Genomic DNA, 8,131 nt, shown 5'->3' on the forward strand with positions numbered 1-8,131 from the left:
AGAGAAATGATTGCCCCTCAGGTTAGGTGGATAGTGGGGAATGGTCAAAGAATATCCATAAGAGAAGATAAATGGTTGACTAGGGGACCAATCGGAGGTCCAGCAAGAAGAAATGAACCTTGCAAAGTGTCAGAGTTGATAGATTTTGAAGAGGCGAAGTGGAAAGAAGACCTTTTACGGGCAATGTTTGACCATCAGACGGTAATGGAAATTCTCACTATCCCTATTGGCCTCCCTACTACAAAGGATAAACTGGTATGGATAAACAACAAATCTGGCATTTACACGGTGAAGAGTGGATACTTGCTAAGCAGAAAATGTACAAGGCCTTCAAAAGATCACATGCCAACAACATCCCACCAGGTCAACCCCGATCTATGGAAACACATCTGGAATGCAGCTATACAACCAAAAATAAAAATTTTCCTATGGAGTGCTTGCCAGAATGCTTTACCTACATTGGACAACTTATACAAAAGAAAAGTTGTACCTGCACCTGTATGTCCAATATGCAATCTTGAACCGGAGACTATCGAACATACACTCCTTTTCTGCCCATGGACAACTCAGCTTTGGAATGACCCATCCCTGCAAGTCGAAGTGAAACGTGTGGGCTTAACCCGTTTTGACAAATGGATAAGTAAAGCATTCACAAGTTCAAGAGAATCTCAATGCTTTGACCTGATTGCATCAGCACTTTGGTGTATTTGGAAGGCCAGAAACCATTTTATTTTTAGGAAGAGTCCCCTTAATCCCCATCATATCCTGTTCGGAGCAAAAGCATTACAAGAAAGCTATGCAACATGGAACCCTAAACCAAAGAGCAGAACCGGGACAACAACTTACAAAGCAAATGGCAGTCTCGAGACCCGGTGTACTCAAAATCAACATAGATGCATCGTTTGGACATGCCTCTGACCTTCAAAGAATCGAGACTCTAGTCAAGATCCTTCTACGCAAGTACGGGGAAATTATTTTGAGTCATCCCGAGAACCGGTCGGGCCTAGCATTCCCTCAACAACCATTCCTTCAGCATACGATACAACACAGGCAGCGGTTCAAAATAGTTCGAAGCAATGCGAGGTCCACAAAGAAGTGTAGAAAAGGTTAGTCGCGCCTCAAATGAGAACAATGATCCCCAAATTTCGAACACTCATGAAGAAATGATCCAATCGAACCAATCCATAAAACAAGACAAGCGCGAACAGGTAAATGGCGCCCCTTGCACTCAACCAGCAGAACAGTCCAAATCACCCACATCAGACAGGGCATAACTAATCCCGAACCAACATACAGATCGAACATTGAGTTCAGGAGATCAACAGAACTGGTGAGCGATTCGGCTACTGACACACTTCAATTACCTATAAGCCAAGTCACGACTCGTGAAATGGCTCTGAATCTAGAGGTTAGTGCAGATTACTTCGAACCAAACAGCAACACCCCTGAATCTGGGCAACTCCCCTGTCCGCAGAGCAACTCAGATGCATATCACAAGAGAAAGAAAAGTCTGAGGAAAAAACAGAGAGTCACTAGTAGCAGTCTTCACACCAGACCAGATCTGAAAGGGGATGGGAACGATGGACAGTGCGACAATCAACAACATAATCCCCTCTACAATGGATCTGCACTTTACAACTACAGCAATGAGGATCGATTTGCCAGACCCATCTTCAACGATGTTGCCGACAAAAACAGACGCAGAACAGATCTGGGCAAAGCTATTACTGATGGTGATACACGAAATACCTGTGGGTCGGGTGACATATTCGAAATAGATGGAGAATGCTGCAATTTCGACGCCAACAACAGAAGATGGATGGATCTGCGCAGATCTGAGGATGCACCTAGGTGTGAGCGACTCATAACCTCAGATACGGATACTGCTGGACACTGTTGTGACTCAGATCCCCAACAACGGGTGCGTTTGGATAGGCATTTAGAAAGCCCATCCAGCCCCCAAAGCTCCTTCAGCCAAAGAGAGGGTGTTTGGCAACCCTCCCAATGAGCTTTCAAATGAAAGCAGAGTACTTGGAAATGCTGAAAATATTTTTTTCTTTCCTAAACTACCCTCATTGATTTTTCATATTTCTATTATTGTCTCGTATTTATATTTTTTTTTTAAATGAAAAAGGAGCAGCCTTCGCGGTCCGGCGAAGGCGGCAGCGACGGCCGCCGACGAGCTAGATCAGGCGCCGGCGGCCGTCTACCGAGGTCGCCCGACCTCGGGCGACCTCCGGCGAGGGTCGCGCGACCCGGCCGAGGGCCGTCGGAGGTCGCCCAACCTCGGGCGACCCTCGGCGAGGGTCGCTCGCCCGGGGGCCGTGCGACCCGGGCGACCGCCGCTTGGGTCGCGTCGCGCGACCCTCGCTGCGGCCGCGAGACCCGGGCGGCGGTCGCCGGGTAGCGCGAGGTCGGGCGGCGGTCGCCGGGTCGCGCGAGGTCGGGCGACCTCGGCAACCCTCGGGCCGGGTCGTGTGGCCCTCGGCTGGTCGCGCGACCCTCACGGGAGGTCGCCCGACCTCGGGCGACCTCGGCCGACGGCGCCGGCGCGAGATCGGCTCACGGCGGCCGCAGCCTCGTCGGCCGGCAAAGGTTTAGCTGATTTTTCAAAAAAGAAAGAAAAGAAATGAAAAGAAAATATATATATACACATTATACCCATCAAAAGGTCATTGCAAATGTTCTTCTTACCAAACACACATTCAACACAAACCTCATTTGCAAAATTTTTTTACCAAACACTATCGCATTTTCCCAAGTAGCTTTGGGCTTTCGGCATTGCATTGGACTCAAAGCCCATTGCAAATCTTGAACCAAACGCAGCCAACATCCCCTCCCATCATCTGCAGCCAACATCCCCTCCCATCATCTGCAGCAGTGGTTTGCATCTGCAGGGACGCTCGGGGAAGGATCATTGAAGGATTCACGAAATCTATAGAGGCGAAATCTGCTGAACTAGCAGAGGCACAAGCACTGGTAGAAACTCTGAACTTTTATCTCCTCAAAGATTGTCCCGTATAGACCAGAACAACATATTCTCATTCACTCGGACTGCAGCACGTTGGTGGATGCGGTTCTCTCTTCAGAAACCCTAAGGTGGGAGATACAACCTCTGGTAGACCGGGTCAAGCGCAAACTGGAAGACTCTTCTAGTATTATTTTAGCCCATTGTAATCGCGATACAAACAGGGTGGTTAACTGGTTACCAAGGCCCATCAATTGGGATGCCTTCCTAGGGATTGGGTTAATTATCCGCCGCCTGCACTTTTGGACTTATTGTGTGCTGATGCTTCTTATGTGTGTACTAATAACTTCTCTTAGTAATGTAATACTTCTTGTTTGCTAAAAAAAAAAATAACTCAACAAGATTTAAATTGAGTTACAAAGAACTAGAATGAGAAATGGTTTCGATCAAACTTGTAGTAATCAAAATACAAAAACCAAAGAACAAGAAGAGATCTGGTGATTATCCGGCCACACTCCAACGAAGAACAGCTCGAGACTCAATGAGGATGCTGACGCAAGATTCTGGAGGTGAAAGATCGCCGGATCAGTGATCGGAACTGCCGGTCTTCCTAACCGGCGTTGAGCATGGGATTAAACTCGAGAGGAAGAACTCAGTGAGGGTGGGGCTTACCACTGGCGATGGAACACCATGAGGGAGGTTGCCACGCCAGTGGATTACCAGAGGAAGGCCAATGGTCGGTCGGTTGGGCCATGTGATGATGAGCGGCCGAGAGAGTGTGTAGATTTGAAAATAAGTCACTGTTGAAATTTGGAGGGAAAATCCTAATATTGTCCCCTCAAGATGAGATCTTAGCCATTGATTTGATCAATAAATAGGATTTGATCTTTCAAGATAAGATCAAAGAGACTTAGGGGTTAAGCAAGTTTGTTATTGGATGATCTTTTAATCACATGGGTTAATGACATGGCACATTTAATGGTCTAAATGAATCCTCAAATGAACGGCCAAGATCATATCTCTTTTAATCAAAAAACAATACGGCTAAGGGCATCATTTTGCCTTGAAAGGGCAATTTTGTAATTTTAGCTAACTAAAGGCATAAGAAGATCGGCCATGGGTTGGGCTAGCTGAGGTTGGTCGCCGGCCATCGAGACTCCACTGGAAAATGGTCGAACTGACCATTTTTCCACTAGAAGGTGATCAAACTAGTCTGAATTTGTTTTGACCGATTCGACTGGCCTTGGCTGAAATTTTATGAGGACCTAACTATAAAGGATTCCTATCTAATTACTAGGGAAATGGACTAAATTGAAAAGAAACAGTCCAAATTCTTCCAAATCAAACCAATCAAACCCTTTTAACAACATCTCAATGGATTAATTTGGTTTAACAATCTCACAAATATCAAAAATCATGAACAAATTTAATGGGCATGCGAATTCGGAATTTCCAAACAATTAGCGCAATTTCCGCAATTCCTATGCTCATTTACCTCATTGATTGAAATTTAATGTAATTAATATAACAAAATATCAATTGGTTCAATTAATTGCACTCAATGTGGCCTAACGCATTTAAATTGACAATGATATGACGATGCGAACTAGACGTCAAAATGAAATTGAAGTTCAATGTCTAAATTGAATTCCAATTCATCAAATTAAACCTCGTCTAGAATAGGTCAAGTTGAATTGGCTCAATCATAGCATAGTTACCCTATTTCGCAACCTTTGGATGTGCCAAATTTGCTAACTTGAGACATTCCCATGTGAATTTGCTAAAATTAACCCATGATTTGGATTGACATTAAGAAAACAAGTTGATTAGGGGCACAATAACACTAATCATGAAGATTTGATCGGGACCTGTAATTAGGGCTAGCAATGGAAATTTTTACCTTGATATGCCAAATCAAAAAATTGATCGCACAAGTAAACTTAAAATGACCTCAACATCAAATGTTATAAAAGAAGCAAAGCTGAAATATGACTAAAAAAATATTCTATTTTGATCAATTTTGAACCTATATACAAAAAATTCGGAAAAATAGATTCTTAATCGGTTTTTGCGAAATTTTTGCAGCCAAGTCAAATTGAAGCCAAAATAAAGTGATTTTTGGATTTTTGTATTTTTCAAATCTTTTTGGTCAAAGGGTTGACGTCAGCCCTTTGATATTTAATCACTAAAAGGTTGATTTATGGTCAAAATTTCGATTTTCTTTTCAAAATCTTTTTAGGCCAAAATGAAATTGGATCTATTTGGAAACTTTCAATACAAAAAATTAAATTTTGACTCGCTCAAAAGTCAACTTTTGACTTTTTGAGTGTTTGATGAAAATGATTAGGAAATTACCCACAAATGATGAGTCAACAAAAAAAAAAAATGAAAAATGACACTTTTCGTTCAAGAAGATGGTTCCATTGCAATCGAAAACCCTAATCTCAACATTTTATCTTATAAATGCATTGATTAAAAATCAGAAGTCAACACGCAACATACTCTACTAAAGACTTGCAAAAATGGGAATTCAGCATGCATCTCACCTAAATGTAAAATCTAAAGAGGATTTAACTTGGAGAAGGTGATTATCAATCCTGACGCTTCTTCACATTCTTTATGACTATTGACAACTTAATTTTGAAAGCTCGTTTAGTCATTTATTGCATAAAAAATTAAGAATTGACCTTGACTCCTAAATAAAAATATTATTAATTTACATTTTCATATTATGAGCACTTTATAATAAAGCCCATATAAATTACATTTTAATTAGACTTATACTAAATGGGTTGAAACTTAGGGGGTTTTGAGCTGAATTAAGTTATTGTGGACTATTCTCGCGAGAGTACAAAATTCATCCAAGCACATAAAAGTGGCAAAAGAACCTTTCAAGTGCCATAACTTGGCACAAAGGGACACTTAAGTGTCATAACTTACTGAAAGGTACACTTAAGTGTCACATTCGAAGAAAAACGGATCACTTAAGTGCCATTCCAGTCAAACTCCGGCCAAAACGCTGACATGGCATTTTTCCGGCGAAGCGAGTGCAAAACAACGCTATTTTATACACTAACATGGCCAAATAATGCAAAAACGATGTCGTTTTGGGCTGACGTAGTAAAAAAATAATATAAAAATTAATTTAATTTAATTTAAAATTAAATTTAGTTAAAATATTAAAAAATAATAATGTAGTTGAAATATTAAAAAATAATGACTTTAAAATTAAAAAGAGGGGGGACGGTGGCTTAGGGCAGCCCTCAACCGCCACCGCCGCCTCCGCGTTGTCGCCGAGAAGGGCCGACGACGGAGGGGGAGGGTTGGCCGGGGTCGCCGGCCTACCGGGGTGAGGGCTTGCGAGCCCTCACCCCCGGATCCAGCGGGACGGCAGCCCTCGGCGGATCTGGGGCGAGAGCCGCGACCCTTCGCCACTCGCCACAGATCCGCCGCCGGTCGGCGGGGTCGCCAGCAAATATTAAAAAAATAATGATTTTAAAGTAAAAAAATTTAACTAACTTTTATATTATTTTTTACCACGTCAGCAAAACGACGCTGTTTTTGCATTATTTGGCCACATCGGCGTGCAAAACGGCGTCGTTTGCACTCACTTCGCCGGAAAAATGTCACGTATGTAATTTGGCCGGATTGGCACTCAAGTGATCCATTTTGCTTAGATTTTGACACTTAAGTGTACATTTCATAAGTTATGGCACTTAAGTATCTATGTCTGCCAAGTTATGGCACTCTAGGTGTCCTTCTGGCCATAAAAGTCATCACTTGACAATCATTAGATAGAGGAAAGAGTTTACAGTTATGGGCGCATGATTCTCTGGACATTTTCACTGCAAAGCTTTTGGATGAGGATATACGCTTTGTGTTTGAAGAATCTTTTGCAAAAAAAAAAGAAGCATCATAGGCAGAAAATATTGGATGAATGTCCGGTGGGAACACGGTTTGGTAATGAATCAGAAACCTAGGCCGAATGAGAGAGGTTATGGAAAGATAGAAAAATAAGAAAAGGAAAAGAGCCCATCAAATCCTTATCTCACCGATTCATCCATCGGCATTATGTTGCTATTTTTGGCAATTTTTGTGACATTCTGAATTTTCGACCCATCCCAATAAAATGAAATGGGCATCTCGTCGACGTGCCTATGATCTTTTTTTCTCTGAGCTGATCACTCATGAGTTAACAATCTATTTGGTGAAGCCGGTAAAATCTCTAAAAGCTACATAATTGGTTGGATTGGACTAAATCGCGTTCGGTTGATTTTAATCACGAAATTGAATTCGGTTTCGGAAATTGAACGTTCAAGCATGTCACGATTCATTTATATGATGTCGTCTTGTCTTTAGAGAAATTCCATCGAGTTCGAGATTTTTACGGAAAATCACATCGGACGTTGCAGAAAATTAGCGGAAATTTGGTTTAGCTTATTTGAAGGGAATTTTGACTTCTAAGCCGTGCTACTGGATGATGGGAATTTGTGAAGATGTGTGGGATTTTTCTTCGATGAAATTGGACTTCGAATTTGAGAAATTGAGAAGAAATTGACGTCCAAATTTAGTAAATTCAAAGCTAGGCATGGGGGTGCACCATTTGTCATCAAATTGGAGTTTTTGTGAATTAATTTACAAGATTTAATTGGGGACACCAAGGGATATACATGAAGACTTTGGGCGCGCATGGTTGTGTTTATTTTTCTGTTTATGAACAAAAAATTTATTTTTTTGTTCCCTGGGAACAAAAAAAGAACATAAACGCATTTGTTTGAGTTTTTGTTCAAAATTTGTCTTTTTGTTCCCGGAACAAAATTGGAACGGAAATAAGAAATAAAAAAAGTTTTTTTTTTTTTTGTTGAAACACTTTTGAAGAACAAATTTTCTCTCTCCTCTCTTTTCTTCTCTTCTTTTTTCTTCTTCTTTTCTTCTTCTTTTTCTTTGGCCGATCACCGGTGACTAGCCGTCGAGGGCTGGCGACCTCGCTGGAGTGTCGCCTGCCCTTGGCAAGGCTAAGCGTCGCCGGCCCCTGGCAAGGCGAGGCCGAGCCTCGCCCACGCCGACGACGCTCGGCCTCGCCTTGGCTGGGCAAGCTCGGGCTCGCCCAAATCCAACGAGGCCGAGCTTGCCCAGCCAAGGGAGGCCGAGGCTCGCCCAACC

This window comes from Eucalyptus grandis, chromosome 7, assembly GCF_016545825.1.
Source record: "Eucalyptus grandis isolate ANBG69807.140 chromosome 7, ASM1654582v1, whole genome shotgun sequence".
In the NCBI taxonomy this organism is placed as follows: Eukaryota; Viridiplantae; Streptophyta; class Magnoliopsida; order Myrtales; family Myrtaceae; genus Eucalyptus; species Eucalyptus grandis.